The sequence below is a fragment of the Cucurbita pepo genome, unplaced genomic scaffold (genome assembly GCF_002806865.2).
Source record: "Cucurbita pepo subsp. pepo cultivar mu-cu-16 unplaced genomic scaffold, ASM280686v2 Cp4.1_scaffold000292, whole genome shotgun sequence".
NCBI classification, from domain to species: domain Eukaryota; kingdom Viridiplantae; phylum Streptophyta; class Magnoliopsida; order Cucurbitales; family Cucurbitaceae; genus Cucurbita; species Cucurbita pepo.
This window is the reverse complement of record NW_019646540.1, coordinates 47251-68191: the sequence shown is the minus strand read 5'-3', so window position 1 is coordinate 68191 and position 20941 is coordinate 47251. Positions and strand designations below refer to the sequence as shown.

At 39.9% G+C, this 20941-nt stretch overlaps 12 non-coding genes and 1 pseudogene across 12 annotated transcripts; all 13 read left to right on the top strand.

Moving 5' to 3' along the window:
- The first annotated feature begins 1377 nt into the window (after positions 1–1377).
- LOC111784903 lies at positions 1378–1496 on the top strand (annotated as a pseudogene).
- Positions 1497–1743: 247 nt separating this feature from the next.
- On the top strand, positions 1744–1862 carry LOC111784899. The gene has a single exon (XR_002813600.1). It is a non-coding gene; the product is annotated as a 5S ribosomal RNA (ribosomal RNA).
- Positions 1863–2089: 227 nt separating this feature from the next.
- Positions 2090–2208, top strand: LOC111784898. Its single transcript, XR_002813599.1, has one exon. It is a non-coding gene; the product is annotated as a 5S ribosomal RNA (ribosomal RNA).
- Positions 2209–2435: 227 nt separating this feature from the next.
- On the top strand, positions 2436–2554 carry LOC111784897. Its single transcript, XR_002813598.1, has one exon. It is a non-coding gene; the product is annotated as a 5S ribosomal RNA (ribosomal RNA).
- A 227-nt stretch (positions 2555–2781) lies between these two features.
- On the top strand, positions 2782–2900 carry LOC111784896. Its single transcript, XR_002813597.1, has one exon. It is a non-coding gene; the product is annotated as a 5S ribosomal RNA (ribosomal RNA).
- Positions 2901–3127: 227 nt separating this feature from the next.
- LOC111784894 lies at positions 3128–3246 on the top strand. The gene has a single exon (XR_002813596.1). It is a non-coding gene; the product is annotated as a 5S ribosomal RNA (ribosomal RNA).
- A 227-nt stretch (positions 3247–3473) lies between these two features.
- On the top strand, positions 3474–3592 carry LOC111784893. The gene has a single exon (XR_002813595.1). It is a non-coding gene; the product is annotated as a 5S ribosomal RNA (ribosomal RNA).
- A 227-nt stretch (positions 3593–3819) lies between these two features.
- LOC111784908 lies at positions 3820–3938 on the top strand. The gene has a single exon (XR_002813605.1). It is a non-coding gene; the product is annotated as a 5S ribosomal RNA (ribosomal RNA).
- Positions 3939–4165: 227 nt separating this feature from the next.
- LOC111784907 lies at positions 4166–4284 on the top strand. The gene has a single exon (XR_002813604.1). It is a non-coding gene; the product is annotated as a 5S ribosomal RNA (ribosomal RNA).
- Positions 4285–4511: 227 nt separating this feature from the next.
- Positions 4512–4630, top strand: LOC111784906. The gene has a single exon (XR_002813603.1). It is a non-coding gene; the product is annotated as a 5S ribosomal RNA (ribosomal RNA).
- Positions 4631–4857: 227 nt separating this feature from the next.
- Positions 4858–4976, top strand: LOC111784905. The gene has a single exon (XR_002813602.1). It is a non-coding gene; the product is annotated as a 5S ribosomal RNA (ribosomal RNA).
- A 227-nt stretch (positions 4977–5203) lies between these two features.
- Positions 5204–5322, top strand: LOC111784892. Its single transcript, XR_002813594.1, has one exon. It is a non-coding gene; the product is annotated as a 5S ribosomal RNA (ribosomal RNA).
- Positions 5323–5549: 227 nt separating this feature from the next.
- On the top strand, positions 5550–5668 carry LOC111784900. The gene has a single exon (XR_002813601.1). It is a non-coding gene; the product is annotated as a 5S ribosomal RNA (ribosomal RNA).
- Positions 5669–20941: the final 15273 nt, after the last annotated feature.

Sequence of the window (20941 nt, the reverse complement as noted above, 5' to 3'; positions counted from 1 at the left end):
AACTGACTCTCTCTCCTGATTGAACAAAGTAACGAAAGAAAAAAAAAGTACTCCTGGCAAAATGTGCCCCTTTAGGGTAAGTAACCCATTTCACGGCACCTATTACACCCGTAAACAAAAAGTAACACACTTCACGAACTATTCACTGCATCTAACAGCCACTCAGACAAGAAATCACAACACTCAAATAAGCCATATGTACACACTTACACAAACTCACATTGATACACTAAAAACACAAAACACATACAAACACACTCACCTTACTCATATACACAGTTACACATTTTAGGCCAAAACACATAAAAACACACACAAAAACCTCTTAGAAGCACCCACAATCAAAGATACCTCATCATTCTCAATAACCAGAAAGGATAATATGTCTTGGCACCCTTATCACAACTCCCTACCTCTGAGACTTTGGTCCATCTCACCCGAGACAAAAATGGATCACTGCAAGTAGGCCACAATCCACTGTGTGCTCTTTCCGCTGAGTTAGTGGTTATGCTAGCGGATGAAAGCCCCACCCAATTAATTACTGGGTGAATCGGCTAGGCGAGTGGGGAAATATAGCATATTATCTCAACGTGTCTTCTGTTTCACACTCTTTTCCTTACTCCTTACTCCTTAACAACCTCCCATATTTCCTGCTTGGGGAGTCACCTACCTCTTTTTCATTCGATGTCCGTAGCATCGGTACTAGGTGTGGAGTAGGGGAAATGATGACACGTCTTTTGACATATAATACACTACACCAATGATCACTGGCGTATCGTATTATCTGACTTAAGACTGTCATAAGTCTCGCTCCATAATATCTTCTCAAGCACTAGATAGCAACCTGCAGGAGCCTCGTATAATCGGAATATCTCTACTGATGTTCCGGTAATCTTGGTTCCTCGATTGCTATAGAGTGTTTTCTACTTGTTCTAGAAGGCTGTTTTAGTCTTTTTCAAGGAGAGAATTCACTTGATCTGTTTAATATACACTGCAAATAACCCATAAAACAATCCCCGAAAGACTAACCACAGTCCAACCATAGGATTTTTTCTACTTAAAGACTAACCACAGTCTATCCATAGCATTTTTTCTACTTAAAGAGGATACTTCTAGTTTGTTATTTAGATTAGTGTTATTCAGTAATGGTGGTGTATCTTTTACTGAGGTAGTTTGTGTTAGTGTGAACACCTAGGGTTAGGGTTTAGAGAGTTGTATATTTGTCGTAAAGGAGCGTTTTGAGTTTGTGTGTGTGACATGCGTGCTTAAAGAGGTTACTTACCCTAAAGGGGCACATTTATTGTGAGCGTGCACCCACCAATGCCTCGATCATGCCGCCCCGCATGCGTTAAATGCAATCTGTGCGCATTGCATGTCAGGTGCGATCATACCAGCACTAATGCACCGAATCCCATCAGAACTCGCTAGTTCAGCGTGCTTGGGCGAGAGTAGTACATAGTTGGGTGACCACTTGGGAAGTCCTCATGTTGCACCCCTTTTTTTATTTTTTATTTTTTATTTCTTATTTCTTTTGCTCGTTATTTCAATTTCTCCCCGTTCTTTTCTTCCTGTCTTTTCAACAAATGGCAACCTCCCCCGCCCCCGCTCACGCCCATCGCGTTTCTTCTCCCCGACGTGTCCGCGCGGGCCCCGCCGCCCGTTCCCAGCACGTGCGTGCACCCACCGTTGCCTCGATCATGCCGCCCCGCATGCGTTAAATGCAATCTGTGCGCATTGCATGTCGGGTGCGATCATACCAGCACTAATGCACCGGATCCCATCAGAACTCCGCAGTTAAGCGTGCTTGGGCGAGAGTAGTACTAAGTTGGGTGACCACTTGGGAAGTCCTCGTGTTGCACCCCTTTTTTATATTTCTTTTGCTCGTTACTTCAATTTCTCCCCGTCCTTTTCTTCCTTTCTTTACAAATGGCAACCTCCCCCGCTCGCACGCTCACGCCCATCGCGTTTCTTCTCCCCGACGTGTCCGCGCGGGCCCCGCCGCCCGTTCCCAGCACGTGCGTGCACCCACCGTCGCCTCGATCATGCCCACCCCGCATGCGTTAAATGCAATTTGTGCGCATGGCATGTCGGGTGCGATCATACCAGCACTAATGCACCGGATCCCATCAGAACTCCGCAGTTAAGCGTGCTTGGGCGAGAGTAGTACTAAGTTGGGTGACCACTTGGGAAGTCCTCGTGTTGCACCCCTTTTTTATATTTCTTTTGCTCGTTACTTCAATTTCTCCCCGTCCTTTTCTTCCTTTCTTTACAAATGGCAACCTCCCCCGCTCGCACGCTCACGCCCATCGCGTTTCTTCTCCCCGACGTGTCCGCGCGGGCCCCGCCGCCCGTTCCCAGCACGTGCGTGCACCCACCGTCGCCTCGATCATGCCCACCCCGCATGCGTTAAATGCAATTTGTGCGCATGGCATGTCGGGTGCGATCATACCAGCACTAATGCACCGGATCCCATCAGAACTCCGCAGTTAAGCGTGCTTGGGCGAGAGTAGTACTAAGTTGGGTGACCACTTGGGAAGTCCTCGTGTTGCACCCCTTTTTTATATTTCTTTTGCTCGTTACTTCAATTTCTCCCCGTCCTTTTCTTCCTTTCTTTACAAATGGCAACCTCCCCCGCTCGCACGCTCACGCCCATCGCGTTTCTTCTCCCCGACGTGTCCGCGCGGGCCCCGCCGCCCGTTCCCAGCACGTGCGTGCACCCACCGTCGCCTCGATCATGCCCACCCCGCATGCGTTAAATGCAATTTGTGCGCATGGCATGTCGGGTGCGATCATACCAGCACTAATGCACCGGATCCCATCAGAACTCCGCAGTTAAGCGTGCTTGGGCGAGAGTAGTACTAAGTTGGGTGACCACTTGGGAAGTCCTCGTGTTGCACCCCTTTTTTATATTTCTTTTGCTCGTTACTTCAATTTCTCCCCGTCCTTTTCTTCCTTTCTTTACAAATGGCAACCTCCCCCGCTCGCACGCTCACGCCCATCGCGTTTCTTCTCCCCGACGTGTCCGCGCGGGCCCCGCCGCCCGTTCCCAGCACGTGCGTGCACCCACCGTCGCCTCGATCATGCCCACCCCGCATGCGTTAAATGCAATTTGTGCGCATGGCATGTCGGGTGCGATCATACCAGCACTAATGCACCGGATCCCATCAGAACTCCGCAGTTAAGCGTGCTTGGGCGAGAGTAGTACTAAGTTGGGTGACCACTTGGGAAGTCCTCGTGTTGCACCCCTTTTTTATATTTCTTTTGCTCGTTACTTCAATTTCTCCCCGTCCTTTTCTTCCTTTCTTTACAAATGGCAACCTCCCCCGCTCGCACGCTCACGCCCATCGCGTTTCTTCTCCCCGACGTGTCCGCGCGGGCCCCGCCGCCCGTTCCCAGCACGTGCGTGCACCCACCGTCGCCTCGATCATGCCCACCCCGCATGCGTTAAATGCAATTTGTGCGCATGGCATGTCGGGTGCGATCATACCAGCACTAATGCACCGGATCCCATCAGAACTCCGCAGTTAAGCGTGCTTGGGCGAGAGTAGTACTAAGTTGGGTGACCACTTGGGAAGTCCTCGTGTTGCACCCCTTTTTTATATTTCTTTTGCTCGTTACTTCAATTTCTCCCCGTCCTTTTCTTCCTTTCTTTACAAATGGCAACCTCCCCCGCTCGCACGCTCACGCCCATCGCGTTTCTTCTCCCCGACGTGTCCGCGCGGGCCCCGCCGCCCGTTCCCAGCACGTGCGTGCACCCACCGTCGCCTCGATCATGCCCACCCCGCATGCGTTAAATGCAATTTGTGCGCATGGCATGTCGGGTGCGATCATACCAGCACTAATGCACCGGATCCCATCAGAACTCCGCAGTTAAGCGTGCTTGGGCGAGAGTAGTACTAAGTTGGGTGACCACTTGGGAAGTCCTCGTGTTGCACCCCTTTTTTATATTTCTTTTGCTCGTTACTTCAATTTCTCCCCGTCCTTTTCTTCCTTTCTTTACAAATGGCAACCTCCCCCGCTCGCACGCTCACGCCCATCGCGTTTCTTCTCCCCGACGTGTCCGCGCGGGCCCCGCCGCCCGTTCCCAGCACGTGCGTGCACCCACCGTCGCCTCGATCATGCCCACCCCGCATGCGTTAAATGCAATTTGTGCGCATGGCATGTCGGGTGCGATCATACCAGCACTAATGCACCGGATCCCATCAGAACTCCGCAGTTAAGCGTGCTTGGGCGAGAGTAGTACTAAGTTGGGTGACCACTTGGGAAGTCCTCGTGTTGCACCCCTTTTTTATATTTCTTTTGCTCGTTACTTCAATTTCTCCCCGTCCTTTTCTTCCTTTCTTTACAAATGGCAACCTCCCCCGCTCGCACGCTCACGCCCATCGCGTTTCTTCTCCCCGACGTGTCCGCGCGGGCCCCGCCGCCCGTTCCCAGCACGTGCGTGCACCCACCGTCGCCTCGATCATGCCCACCCCGCATGCGTTAAATGCAATTTGTGCGCATGGCATGTCGGGTGCGATCATACCAGCACTAATGCACCGGATCCCATCAGAACTCCGCAGTTAAGCGTGCTTGGGCGAGAGTAGTACTAAGTTGGGTGACCACTTGGGAAGTCCTCGTGTTGCACCCCTTTTTTATATTTCTTTTGCTCGTTACTTCAATTTCTCCCCGTCCTTTTCTTCCTTTCTTTACAAATGGCAACCTCCCCCGCTCGCACGCTCACGCCCATCGCGTTTCTTCTCCCCGACGTGTCCGCGCGGGCCCCGCCGCCCGTTCCCAGCACGTGCGTGCACCCACCGTCGCCTCGATCATGCCCACCCCGCATGCGTTAAATGCAATTTGTGCGCATGGCATGTCGGGTGCGATCATACCAGCACTAATGCACCGGATCCCATCAGAACTCCGCAGTTAAGCGTGCTTGGGCGAGAGTAGTACTAAGTTGGGTGACCACTTGGGAAGTCCTCGTGTTGCACCCCTTTTTTATATTTCTTTTGCTCGTTACTTCAATTTCTCCCCGTCCTTTTCTTCCTTTCTTTACAAATGGCAACCTCCCCCGCTCGCACGCTCACGCCCATCGCGTTTCTTCTCCCCGACGTGTCCGCGCGGGCCCCGCCGCCCGTTCCCAGCACGTGCGTGCACCCACCGTCGCCTCGATCATGCCCACCCCGCATGCGTTAAATGCAATTTGTGCGCATGGCATGTCGGGTGCGATCATACCAGCACTAATGCACCGGATCCCATCAGAACTCCGCAGTTAAGCGTGCTTGGGCGAGAGTAGTACTAAGTTGGGTGACCACTTGGGAAGTCCTCGTGTTGCACCCCTTTTTTATATTTCTTTTGCTCGTTACTTCAATTTCTCCCCGTCCTTTTCTTCCTTTCTTTACAAATGGCAACCTCCCCCGCTCGCACGCTCACGCCCATCGCGTTTCTTCTCCCCGACGTGTCCGCGCGGGCCCCGCCGCCCGTTCCCAGCACGTGCGTGCACCCACCGTCGCCTCGATCATGCCCACCCCGCATGCGTTAAATGCAATTTGTGCGCATGGCATGTCGGGTGCGATCATACCAGCACTAATGCACCGGATCCCATCAGAACTCCGCAGTTAAGCGTGCTTGGGCGAGAGTAGTACTAAGTTGGGTGACCACTTGGGAAGGGCATGAGTTCTACTAAGTTTGGGAAGGGCATGAGTTCTACTAAGTTTGGGAAGGGCATGAGTTTAGCTATCCTCCTAATTTCAGTCGTTGCCTTATTGAGCTAATAGAGAGAATTCCCTTCAATTTCTTTTTTGATTGTTTTGGTAAATTGTGATTGCTTGTGGATTAAATGGACAGTTTTACTTGCATGGCCCCGCTGCTGGCCATTTTGTGTTTTGACCTGCATCCATGTCGATATGTTATGGATGATTCATATACGTACAAAATGAACTAAAATTAGAATTATCATAGAGCTCGATGAGTGCTTGGTTGAAATCTCAAAGAGGTGAAATGTTGAAGAAAAATTTTGTGTAAGCAAAATTGAAGGTCAAAACGGCCATATTTTGGGTTGAAGGGTTGGGCAAGCCGCCATCGGCGACTTGCCAGCGCGTAGATCTCGAAAAGTTACATAAAATGAAAAAAAAAATCATCTAGTTTGATTAATCGAGGGCAAAGTTATGACGTTTTAAAGTTTCAACTTAACTCTAAGATAATAGGGAGATCATTAAATGTCTCAATTCACTTAAATTTTTGTTTGCTCATAACCACGATGTTATAGATCGTGGAAAAACGTATGAAAACGAATACTCATACAGCAAAAATAAGATTGGATCAAGTAATAATGTTGTTCAAAATGTTTTCTCTAAGAGGGTATTCGATTGTGAATTGCTCAAACCTGTACAACATAGAGTAAAGTAAGAGGCAAAATGGAGCAGCGAATTTTATAAATTTTTTATTTTTCCTTTTATTTTATTTTGTGGTACATTCTTATATAGACAGTAATTTTGAAGTTACAGTGTACCTAACGAATAATATATACTATGTAGGATTTTTTTTTTTTTTTTTTTTTTTTTTTCATATGCTTACTGCTACTTTACTTTTATATCATCATGTGTACTTTACAAGCATAACATGAAATTTCCTCTTTTTTATTTAAAGCACAATATTTACGGACTAGTCACTCAATCTAAATGAGAACATGCAAAATGGTGGAAAGTATTATATTTTCTCTATATATATTTTAATGTTATTATACCTCAAACTTAAAATATGGTTGAACCTGGAGTAAATATAAAACTGTTTCTTATACTATGTTATCCAACTAGATTTAGATTTTTTAGTCATATTTTATTTTATGGGATTACTTTTCTCCTTAAAACTTATAGTTTGGTGGGATCTACTCTTATGAGAACTTTAGGACCAATGTCTTCTAAACCAATATCTTCCGAATAAGAACTTAGAATCCATAATTTAGAACTTTTGATAAATTCTCAAGCGCTCTTTTAAGGATCATGCTTGGTGATTACTTTAACAATCGTTTTGTAATTTCTATTAACAAGAATTATTTCAAACCCTTCCATTACCTTCAAATATCCATGCAATGAAACTAGAGTAATAAAGAGAATTTTCTTGCTCTCTTCTTTCGAATAAGAGAAGAATCATGTATCTAAAGTGGCCAACTAAACAAATTTGTAAATCACTAATAGCAACTTTTTAACAAAAAATTACACCGTTAACATACTTAAACTACATAAAACTCACCCACTTCCCTTATAAAGTTTAGCTCTCCATATAAACTTATTTAAACAGATGAATCATCATTTTAATCATCTAAAATTCATAGAATAAGAAAAGTTACATAATGATTAGAGAGTTATCAAACTTTGTTGTTCTTCTTCACTTAAATTCCGCTTCTTTGAGCTCTCTCATCCACCTCTTTGTCTTAATCTATCCTTCTTGATATTCTTTTCCTTCTGCTATCAACAGCTACTGAATTATGATTCTTCTTCGTCATTTTCTCTTATTTTTATAGCAGCATAACTGTGTCTTTTCCGTTTTTCTCCTTTGGTGGCTCTCATATTTAAGTAAATTCTCTAACTTTTATATTGTTTCTTTCTTAGGGTTAAAAAAAAGGATAACTCTCCAAAAGTAGAGTTATATTAAGTCTTCTTTTATAGGTAATGATGCACTCATACAAAACATTTTCTTATTATTTGCTCCATTAGTTCTAATTAATAAGTATGAAATAGTCAATTGCGGTTCAACAATATCAATTTGCATGAATCAATATTCTTTTCATTGGTAAAATTAATTAGTAAAATTCTAGAACATTTATGCTGAACCATGATGTTGTAGCAAATTTGGAAACAACCCTACTCGCATAAACAAATTGTTGACCCTGATGCTGAAGTAATTTGGAAATCAAACTTTTTGAGCATGACATGAAAATTTTAATCCACCCCCGTGAGTCATTGACTACCCAATTAAGAACATTCTAGGTGGACAACTTATCCTTTCTCAGCTCTAAATGGAAAGAAACAAGGAAAAGGTGACTTGAAAAAGGAGGAGATCCACTAAATAGAAAACATGGAATAGGCAACTGAGGTTCTACTGCTGTGAAACCAAAGAGAAGGAAGAAGAAGAACCCCAATACAACAGTAGTTGACAATAGAAGGAAAAGAAAACCAAGAAGGATAGATTAGGGTAAAGAGGTGGACGTGAGAACTCAAAGGAAAGGAACTTCCATTGAAGGACAACAATAAAGCTTGATAACTCTCTAATTCCTTACCCTCTTTTCTTATTTTATCAATTTTACATGATTGAAATGTAGGTTCCTCTGTTTAATTCAACTTGCATGGAGAGCTAAACCTTACGAGGGAGGCATAAAGTTATATAGTCTAGGTGTGATTTTAGAGTATGTTAATAATTTACATATTTGTTTAGTGGGCCAATTTAAATACATAGTTATTCTATTATTAGTGAGAAGGAGGAAGCTCTGAATTTCTCAACAACAAATACTATAGCAAAACTCTTTTTAAGTTGTTGTACAATTCACTTGAGTCACATTCAATGTTTTTCTTGCATAATAGATAATAGATGGATGAAGTATTTNTTTTTTTTTTTTTTTTTTTTTTTTTTTTTTTTTTTTTTTTTTTTTTTTTTTTTACATTGCTTCACATATCAATTCAAATAGTGAATTCCAATAAGGATTTGATATTACAGATTTGATATTACAGATTTGATATTACAGTAGAGGAAGTAAAGGAAATGGGATCCTTGAAAGGGTTGTCATGCATTATTTATAATAAAAAAATAAAATAAAAAATTGTCTATTTGCCTCACAATACAATTTTTCAATTTTTGAGAAATTCTTAATAAACCTCCTCTAGAATCGTGTATCGTGTATGGCGTAACAAACTTCTTACTCGTTTCACAGAAGTGGTGAATTAAGTTTTTCAATAACTTCAATCTTGACTCCATCCGTTTCTATTTCTCTTTTTGAGATCTTGTGGCCTCGCACTATCTCTACCATGAAATGACACTTTTTCCAATTGAATACAAGATTCTTCTCTTTACACTTTTGCAGAACCTTCTCCAAATTTCACGAACAAGTTTCAAAAGATTCTCCAGAAATCAAGAAGTCATCCATGAATATCTCCATGAATGTTCCTACCATGTCTATAAAGATGGTTATCATACATCGTTAAAATTTTCCTGGAGCATTACATAGTCGAAAGGGCATCCTTCTAAAGGCCAAAATTCCATATGGGCATGTAAGTGTGGTCTTCTCTTGATCTTCTAGACTAATTATAATTTGGTTGTATCCCAAATAACCATCTACGAAGCAGTAATGTGACTTTCTAACAAGTCTATCAAGCATTTGATCAATGAATGGAAAAAATGGTCCTTGCATATAGTTTTGTTCAATCTTTTGTAATCCACAAACTCTCTGTTCATTCACTATTCTAGTGAGGATCAACTTATTGATTTCATTTGCCATTACTGCTATCATCACATTAAATAGAACTGACTATCTGCTATTTGCAATTGGATATATTATTCCAACATCTAACCACCTAATAATCTCTTGTAATAATAACCTCTTTCATCATTTGATTTAATGGTCTTTGTTTTTCAATGGATTTAAATTGTCCTCCCTCCAATTGAATTTTGTGCATACATAGTGAAGGAATAATTTCTTTTATATCCATCAATGTCCAACCTATTGTCCCCTTGTGCTTCTTTAACATTCCTAGGAGCATATCCTCTTCGGTCAAGGATAATGTTGCTGAGTTGATGATGGGTAGTGTCTCCTTGTCACCTAAATACACATATTTAAGGTTTGGAGGTAGTGGTTTCAAATCCAGATGTGGTGGTGTAACGCCGAAATAAAAATAATAAAAAATAAATAAATCGGCCCAAGCCCATGTAGGGGAAAATGTATCATTTTACCCCTTTGCCTCTCCACCTACTACACGGGGTCCAAGTGGAACCCTAGAGGCCACCAAATAAAAGAAAAGGGAAGATTGAGAGAGGGTTTGGGAGAATCCAGGAGTCGTAGTCATGACTTCGTCTAGAATCGAGGTGAGTTCTTGAATGTTTCCCAGATTCGAGACTAACCTTTACGAATTGGGACCTAATGTTTGAATACATTCATCTAGGGAAGCTGACTTCGTGAAGAAACTTGTCAGAAAATTGGGAATCGTCCGAGACGGTAAGCGAACTTTTGTGGTTCAAATCTCGTTCTATGTTGAGGCTAAAATCACGAAAAAATACCAAGACGTAGCCCTCACCGGAAGAACCATATCGATCCGAGCTCCGATTCAAAAGATATGAAAATCAGAAAACGGTGGATCGGAAAAGAACTGCGGATTGCAGGAGAGAGAGAAAAGAAAAAGAAAAAGAAAAAAAGGGCGGCGGGCGGCAGAGCACGAATCAACAAGGGACAGAGCGCGACTCGGGAGGCGTCGATATGATGGTGTTGTTATAACACATGCGGAAGCAATTTGGATCTTAGGCACTCTAAGTACATCAATTATAATACATTAGCTAGCATGTTCAAAAGTATTAAAACTCAATGAGTTTGAATCTAACCTTTTGTAGGTTAAATTTCTTTATCCTTCCGAACCGGTTTGAACCACCACTAGTGTCTTCCCTACTATTCTCCGACCTTAGAATCAGATTATGGAATCGAGTGAGTGACTAAATTTGAAAAGAATTTAGTATACTTAAAAATAGTTTTGAGAAAATTTCTCAAAGTTTTTCAAGTAGACTTTCCATGTACCTCTATTTATAGGGTGATATTTATATGTTCATGCAAATTTGAGATTACCAAATTTTGACACTCAAAATTCCACTCGAATTTGTGATTATGTGGCAAGCATGCAAGTTTGAATTAACAAAATTATAGGGTGATATTTATATGTTCATGCAAATTTGAGATTACCAAATTTTGACACTCAAAATTCCACTCGAATTTGTGATTATGTGGCAAGCATGCAAGTTTGAATTAACAAAATTATAGGGTGATATTTATATGTTCATGCAAATTTGAGATTACCAAATTTTGACACTCAAAATTCCACTCGAATTTGTGATTATGTGGCAAGCATGCAAGTTTGAATTAACAAAATTATAGGGTGATATTTATATGTTCATGCAAATTTGAGATTACCAAATTTTGACACTCAAAATTCCACTCGAATTTGTGATTATGTGGCAAGCATGCAAGTTTGAATTANTTTTTTTTTTGGTTTTTTTTTTTTTTTTTTTTGACAAATATGCAAGTTTGGTTAAATAAAATTTTGATACTCAAAATTCCACTTAAATTTGTGGGATTATGTGGCAAACATGTAAGTTTGGTTAAACCATATGTTGACACTCAATATTCCACTACCTCAAACATGGATTTTTTTCACTAATTTGACTTTTTTTTATTTTAATTTAACAATTAATTTAAATAATTAATTCAAATCAAAATAATATTAAAGAATTAATTAAACAATTTAATTCATATTTAACATTAAATCAAATGCATCCCAATCAATTCCGGCACATATTGATTATGAATCCCTATTCATAATTAAAATATTTAAATCTTATTTAAATATATCTAATTCTCTCTTTTTGTTTAATTCGTAATTAAATCAAAATGCGGTTAAATATATCGTATACATTTAGCGCATATTCCCGAATTTGAGTTCGAACACTTCAAACTCACTCGTCACACTGTTCTAAACTTTAGTCAGATATAAGCTAGCAAGGGGACACTCCACTATAATCTAGTAGTTGCACTCCCCTCACTATAGATATATTTCTGTCCATTTGATATAACCATAATTAGTAAGTCGAATCTTCACAGGTTGTTCGTAACTAGAGCTGGGTCAATTTACCATTTTTACCCCTAAAGTTACTTCTAGTTTCTTAAGTCTCACTGGATCCTCTAATGAAAAATTGGTTTGTGGTCCAACCACCAAACCGAATCCCTCTCGGGCCAATGAGAGGGTGGGGCCCCTTGTTCAAGACCTAGAGTCAGTACTTAAGGGAACAACCTCTCTACTATCCCTAAAAGCGGGTAGGAGTGAATTCTATCTTGCACCCTATGTCCCCAGCTATTCACCCAGTCTTACCCTTGAAATGGGAGGCTTATCGAGTCGGCGAACTCGGGCCACTCTCACCCATGCAAATCTAAGGATAATTTCGAATAAACAGGAGTTCATAGTTAGCTTAAGATTAAGAACGAGTTACCTAGGTCATCGAATGAAAAAATCAGTCTCAACAGTAAACGACATTATAAAGTAAAAGTGATTTTCTAAATGGTTCGATCTTATGCAATACTCATTGCATAGGATGCCCCCACTCACATGTCTCGACATCTACAACTTAGTGATCACATTGTTTATATCATATACAAAAATGGGCCGCATCCATAGTGTCCCCAAGACAAGGTACTCAGCCTTATCTCTGTACTATAGATCATTTTGACTATATACTTGAACTTGATTCACTCTTATATCTCTACATATAGTTCGAGTAATCATACTATAGCCAGAGCATTCTTAATTTATTGAATTTAGATTAATGATTGTAAAATTCACTTTATTCAATAACGATCTTTATCGAATAAACATCAATAATAACTTTATTGAAAAAAGAATATGTTTTTGTTTACAAACTATTCGTTTTAGGACATAAAACCCAACAAACTCCCACTTACCAAAACTCTAGTGGAGTTTTATAATGCTAAATATTGAGAAAGACATAAATACAATAAACTAGGGCATCACGTACCCATGCATTTTCTCCCACTTGCCCTAGATTACATAACTTGTAGTCTTAGACTCACTAGGTGCTCTTCAAACACTTTAGCCGTGAGGGGCTTCGTACATGGATCAACAATGTTGTGCTCTGAAGCTATCTGTGTGACGGTCACATCTCCTCGTTGCACAATCTCCCTTATGAGTTGATATTTGCGCTCTAACATGTTTTCCTCGCTAATGACTTCTTGGTTCTTTAGAATTTGCAATTGCTCCAGTATTATCACAATACAGAGTGATAGGCAGATGCATATTTGGAACAATTTTGAGATCAGTTAAGAACTTCCTAAGCCATACAGATTCTCTCGCTGCTTCACAAGCAGTAACATACTCACCCTCCATGGTAGAATCAACAATGCAACCTTGCTTTATGCTTCTCCATATTATTGCTCCTCCGTTCAGAGTGAAAAAAGATCCCGATGTCGATTTTCTCGAATCGAGATCGGTCTGAAAATCTGAGACAGTGTACCCTATAAGGATCAGATCCTTAGCGTCGTACATTAGCATATAGTCCCTCGTTCTCCTAAGATACTTGAGGATATTTTTAACAGCAGTCCAATGAGCATGTCCCGAATTGGACTGATATCTGCTGACAATTCCCACAGCATAGCATATGTCGGGTCGGGTACACAACATTGCATACATACATCATACTACCGACTACTGATGCATAGGGAATATGTCTCATATCCTCAACTTCTTGAGGTGTCTTAAGACTTTGTTGCTTCGACAAATGAACTCCGTACCTGAAAGGTAATAATCCTTTCTTGGAGTCTTGCATCTTATATCGAACCAATATTTTGTCGATGTATGATGCTTGAGACAATGCTAGTGTTTTGTTCTTGCGATTTCGAACAATTTAGATGCTAAGAACAAACTCTGAGCCTCTCCCAAATCTTTCATTTGGAATTGTGTCGCTACAATGCTTAATGTCAGTCAGAATTCCCACATCATTTCCAATTAGTAGGATNTTAGTCAGAAATCCCACATCATTCCCAATGTGTAGGATATCGTCAACGTACAACACTAGGAAAACTATTGTAGAGTTGACTATCTTCTTGTAAACACAAAGTTTGTCAACATTCTGTTTAAAGCCATAAGATTTGATCGCAGTATAAAACCTTATATTCCAAGATCGAGATGCTTGATTCAACCCATCAATGGATCTTTTAAGATTGTAAATCTTTTGCTAGTTATCCTGTTCAATGAACCCCTCTGGTTGTGCCATATAGATACTCTCCTCAAGATTGCTATTTAGAAAGGCTATCTTGACATCCATTTGCCAAATTTCATAATCTTAAAATGTCGCAATGGACAAGAGTATTATAATCGATTTAAGCATAGTCACGGGAGTGAAGGTTTCTTCACAGTCCACCCCCTCTCTTTGGGTATAATCCTTTGCTACAAGTCGAGATTTAAAGGTCTGTACCTTACCAGCTTGGTCTTAATTCCTCTTGTAGATCCATATGCAACCAATAGGTTTTACCCCATCTGGTTGATCTACAAGTTCCCAGAATGAATTGAAGTACATTGACTCCATTTCAAGATTCATGGCTTTGATCCACTATTCTCTATCTTCATCATTCATTGCCTGTTTATAGGTCAATGGATCCTCAACGCCATCATCAGGTATGATGACCTGTGTTTCTGCCAAACCCAAGTAACGATCGGGTTGAGTTATAACCCTCCCACTACGTCGAGGCATTCTCAACTCTTGAGAAGGATGTGATTGACCAGAAGTGCGAGCTCCATTAACAACTCTTGTTAAAGGACCAGCCTGATCAACAACTCTTGTTGTTTTATCAGTAGCTTCTTTACAAATCTCACTTTATACTAGTTTGCTGCGAGGTAGATGATTTCTTACGTGGTCTTCCTCTAAGAATGTAGCGTTTGTTGATACAAGCACTCTATTTTCTTAAGGGTCATAAAAAAGACCACCTTTCGTCTCTTTGGGGTATCCTATGAATAGGCATAGTTTTGAACGACGATCTAATTTCTTGGGGTTTTGCACCAACACATGTGTTGGACATCCCCAAATTCTGAAGTGACGTAAACTACCTTTACGCCCTCTCCATAACTCATAAGGTGTTTATGAAACACTCTTAGATGGAACCATGTTCAAAATGTATGCAGCAGTCTCCACTACATAACCCAAAAACGAATCAGGTAATTGAGCGAAACTCATCATAGACCGAACCATGTCTAACAGAGTTCTATTTCTCTTTTCTGATACATTGTTCTGTTAGGCTATACCAAGGGCTGAGAGTTGAGATTGTTGGGTTTTATGTTCTAAAACTCATAGTTTGTAAACAAAAACATAATCTGTTTTCAATAAAGTTATTATTGATGTTTATTCGGTAAAGATTGTTATTGAATAAAGTGAATTTTATGATCATTAATGTAAATCCAATAAACTAAGAACACTCTGGCTATAGTATGACTACATGAACTATATGTAGAGACATTAGAGTGGATCAAGTTCAAGTATATAGTCAAAATGATCTATAGTATAAGGATAAGGCTGAGTACCTTATTCTGGGGACACTATGGATGCGGCCCACTTTTGTATATGATATAAACAATGTGATCAGTAAATTGTACATGTGGAGACATGTGAGTGGGGGCGTTCTATGCAATGAGTATTGCATAAGATCGGACCATGAAGAAAATCACTCACTTTATAATGTCGTTTACTGTTGAGACTGATTTTTTCATTCGATGACCTAGGTAACTCGATCTTAATCCTGAGCTAACTATGAACTCCTATTTATATGAAATTATCCTTAGATTTGCATGGGTGAGAGTGGCTCGAGTTTGCCGACTCAATAAGCCTCCCATTTCAAGGGTAAGACTGGGTGAATAGCGGGGGACATAGGGTAACTTTAGGGGACTTAAGNTGCATGGGTGAGAGTGGCTCGAGTTTGCCGACTCAATAAGCCTCCCATTTCAAGGGTAAGACTGGGTGAATAGCGGGGGACATAGGGTAACTTTAGGGGACTTAAGGAAGATTAGTGGGACTTAAGGAACAAGAAGTAACTTTAGGGGTAAAACGGTAAATTAATCTAGCTCTAGTTACAAACAACCTGTGAATGATCGACTTACTAATCATGGTTATATCAGATGGACAGAAATATATCTATAGTGAGGGGAGTGCAACTATTAGGCTATAGTGAAGTGTCCTACTAGTCAACAAATGTTGGTTAACATGGTTAATAAGTTTAGCCGGTTAATCTCGAATCGTTGGAGCCCATGATCTGTAGGTCCATTAGGTCCCTCTACTAGCTCATATCGAACTAAACCTTAGAATACTGTGACGAGTGAGTTCGAAGTGTTCGAATTCAAATTAGGGAATACACACTAAATATATACGATATGTTTAACCGCATNGAATTGGAGATATTTAAATAAGATTTGCATGAGTAAATAACAAGGTGAATAGAAAAAGTATTTATAGTAAGTGGGAGAAGGAAGTATATCAACACATCCTATGGTCTCCACCAGTAGGTTGCACCGTGAGATTCCCATGTTCCTCCTGCATGTTGCCCTTGAGCAACTACCCATTCGGAGGGTCATAACATAGGATTTCTTAGGTTCATGCCCAACTTTGATTTTTTCATTTGATAGCATTGTTGGGGACGATCTCTGAGGTCTGAAAAATAGCGGGTCACACTAACGAAGAATTACTAAGAGTTAGTATATTCTTGACCAAAGTGGCGATAACTAAAACACTATAGGAATAAGAGTTATTCTGGGATTAGTGTTTATAAGTCAAGAATGTCATGGTTTAGTGAAGGAGTGATTGACTGCCCCTTGGTAGCAATTGCTCTAACTCACTAAAGTATTGTTACAAATTAATAATTTTTTGGTACATTATTACATTTGCTAAACCTGATTGGATTAAAAAAGATTAAGTGAATTCATTAATAGAATTTGTTTTAAATCTCAGCATGTCAAGCTCAATAGTACAATTAGTCGCTTTTGAGAAATTAAATGGCTACAATTACGCAAAATGGAAATCAAACCTAAACACAATACTTGTAATTGATGATTTAAGGTTTGTTTCAACTGAGGAATGTCCTCCAAACCCCAACTCAAATGCAAGCCGAACAGTTCGGGATGCATATGACAGATGGACAAAGGCAAATGACAAAGCCTGAGTGTACATTTTAGCCAGCATATCTAATGTTTTGGCTAAGAAACACAATGTTATGGGTACTGCTAAAGAGATTATGCAATCTCTGAAAGGGATGTTTGGACAAACGTCCTTCTCCCTTAGACATGACGCCATAAAATACGTTTACAACTGCCGTATGAAAGAAGAGACCTCAGTTAGAGAATATGTCCTGGACATGATGGTCCATTTCAATGTGGTAGAAGTAAATGGAGCTGTCATTGATGAGAAAAGTCAAGTCAGTTTTATCATGGAGTCTTTTCCGAAGAGCTTCTTCCAGTTCCGCACAAATGCGATGATGAACAAGATAGAATATAACTTGACTACTCTTCCCAATGAGCTTCAGACTTATCAGTCTCTCTTAACGAACAAGGGACAAACAAGAGAAACAAATGTTGCTGTCTCTAAGAAATTACTACGAGGATCGTCCTTCAAAAATAAGTTTGGTCCTTCAACTTCTAAAAATGTTTTGATAAAGAAGAAGGGTAAGGGAAAAAACAAGATTCCTACTGACCGCAAACACTAGGTTCAAAAAGCAGATAGAGGAAAATGTTTCCATTGCAACGAAAACGGGCACTAGAAGAGAAACTGCCAAAAATACCTTGTAGAGAAGAAAGCCGAAAAGGAACAACAAGGTAAATATGATTTACTAGCTGTAGAAATATGTTTAGTAGAGTATGATCACTCAACCTTGATACTTGATTCAGGGGCCACTAANCTTTGGCACTTAAGACTAGGCCACATTAATCTCAATAGGATTGAGAGATTGGTTAAAAGAGGACTTCTAAATGAGTTAGAAGACAACTCTTTACCTCTATGTGAGTTTGTCTTGAGGGAAAAATGACTAAACGACCGTTTTCTGAAAAAGGTTATAGAGCCAAAGAAACCTTAGAACTCGTGCATACAGATCTCTGTGGTCCAATGNTTAGAAGACAACTCTTTACCTCTATGTGAGTTTGTCTTGAGGGAAAAATGACTAAACGACCGTTTTCTGAAAAAGGTTATAGAGCCAAAGAAACCTTAGAACTCGTGCATACAGATCTCTGTGGTCCATAGGATGTCAAAGCATGAGGATGGTATGAATATTTCATCAGTTTTATTGATGATTATTCAAGGTATGACTATATTTACCAAATGCATCAGAAGTCTAAAGCTCTTGAAAAGTTCAAAGAGTATAAGACTGAGGTTGAGAATCTATTAGGAAAAACTATTAAAACACTTCGATCAGATCGAGGTGGAGAGTATATAGACTTAAGATTCCAGGTCTATATGATAGAACATGGAATAACGTCTCAAGTCTCAGCCCCTGAAATGCCTCAACAGAACGGTGTATAAGAAAGAAGAAATAGAACTCTGTTAGACATGGTTCGGTCTATGATGAGTTTCGCTCAACTACATGATTCGTTTTGGGGATATGCAGTGGAGACTGCTGCATACATTTTGAACATGGTTCGTTCTAAGAGTGTTTCAGAAACACCTTATGAGTTATGGAGAGGGCGTAAAGGTAGTTTACGTCACTTCAGGATTTGGGGATGTCCAGCACATGTGTTGGTGCAAAACCCCAAGAAATTAGAACGTCGTTCAAAATTATGCCTATCTATAGGATACCCCAAAGAGACGAAAGGTGGTTTATTTTATGATCCTCAAGAAAATAGAGTATTTGTATCAACAAACGCTATTCTTAGAGGAAGACCACGTAAGAAATCATTATCCCCGCAACAAACTAGTATTGAGTGAGATTTCTAAAGAAGCTATGGATAAAAACAAAAAGAGTTGTTGATCAGGCTATTCATTCAACAAGAGTTGTTGGTGGAGCTTGCATTTCTGGTCAATCACATCCTTCTCAAGAGTTGAGAATACCTCAACGTAGTGGGTGTGTTTTAATCATTATGACGTATTTTAAATTAGTAATGTGCGCGTACTATTTTGTTATAATGTAAATTATGTTTTAAATTTTAATGATTTTATCAAGAAGGAAAATTTACCCGCCTTTTAGAGCCATCTCGTCAGCCCGGTCCTTACATAGATGTCAAGACATCCTTTCTAAATGGAAATCTTGAGGAGAGTATCTATATGGCTCAACTAGAGGGGTTCATTGAACAGGATTACGAGCAAAAGGTTTGCAAGCTTAAAAGATCCATTTATGGGTTGAAGCAAGCATCTCGATCTTGGAATATAAGGTTTGATACTGCGATCAAATCTTATGGCTTTAAACAAAATGTTGACAAACCTTGTGTTTACAAGGAGATAGTCAACTCTACAGTAGTTTTTCTTGTGTTGTACGTTGACGATATCCTACTCAATGAGAATGATGTGGGATTTCTGACTGACATTAAGCATTGGTTAGCGACATAATACCAAATAAAAGATTTGAGAGAGGCTCAGTTTGTTCTTGGAATCCAAATTGTTCGGAATCGCAAGAACAAAACACTAGCATTGTCTCAGGCATTGTACATCGACAAAATGTAGGTTCAATATAAGATGTAGGACTCCAAGAAAGAATTATAACCTTCCAAGCATGGAGTTCATTTGTCAAAGGAACAAAGTACTACGACACCTCAAGAAATTGAGGATATGAGACATATTCCCTATGCATCAGCAGTCGGTAGTCTGATGTATGCCATGTTGTGTACTCGACCCGACATATGCTATGCTATGTATGCCATGTTGTGTACTCAATCCGGGACATGCTCATTGGACTGCCATTAAAAATATCCTCGAGTATATTAGGAGAACTAGGGACTATATGCTAATGTATGGTGCTAAGGATTTGATCCTTAATGGTACACGTACTCAGATTTTCAGACTGACGTAGATTCGAGGAAATCGACATCAGGATCTGTCTTCACTCTGAACGAGGAGCAATAATTTGGAGAAGCATAAAGCAAGGTTGCATTGCTGATTCCACCATGGAGGCTGAGTATGTTGGTGCTTGTGAAGCAGCGAAAGAATCAGTATGGCTTAGGAAGTTCTTAACTGATTTGGAAGTCGTTCCAACTATGCATAACTGATTTGGAAGTCGTTCCAAATATGCATCTGTCTATCACTCTTTATTGTGATAACAGTGGAGCAGTTGCAAATTCTAAAGAACCAAGAAGCCATAAGCGAGGAAAACATATTGAGCACAAATATCATCTAATAAGAGAGATTGTGCAATGAGGAGATGTGATCGTCACACAGATAGCTTCAAAGCACAACATTGCTAATCGATTTACAAAGCCCCTCACGACTAAAGTGTTTGAAGGGCACCTAGTGAGTCTAGGACTACGAGTTATGTAATATAGGGCAAGTGGCAGAAAATGCATGGATAGTGATGCCCTAGTTCATTGTATTTATGTTTTTCTCTCTACTCAACATTATAAAACTCCACTAGAGTTTTAGTCCAAGTGGGAGTTTGTTGGATTTTATGTCCTAAAACTCATAGTTTGTAAACAAAAACATATTCTGTTTTCAATAAAGTTATTATTGATGTTTATTCAGTAAAGATTGTTATTGAATAAAGTGAATGTTACGATCATTAATGTAAATCCAATAAACTAAGAACACTGTGGTTATAGTATGATTACTTGAACTATATGAGAGACATAAGAGTGGATCAAGTTCAAGTATATAGTCAAAATGATCTATAGTACAGTAATAAGGCTGAGTACCTTATTCTGGGGACACTATGGACGCGGCCCACTTTTGTATATGATATAAACAATGTGAACTTAATGTTAATCTAAAAGATTTAATGTTAGTGCTCAATTTTTCAAATATGAACATAATGTTAATCCAAAAGACTTTTTCAATGGCACAAACTTGGACCAATCTTGGGTTTAAACTGAATTTTCCATCCACTTTCTAAGCTTTAGCTTCTGATCTTAAAAATCGACAAAACTTGATAATTAGAAAAATCTGATCAATCCAACCTAATTTATACGGTTTTAAATAAATAAAAATTTTATACATTGAATTGGTTTATTGGTTCTCGTGAAACTCG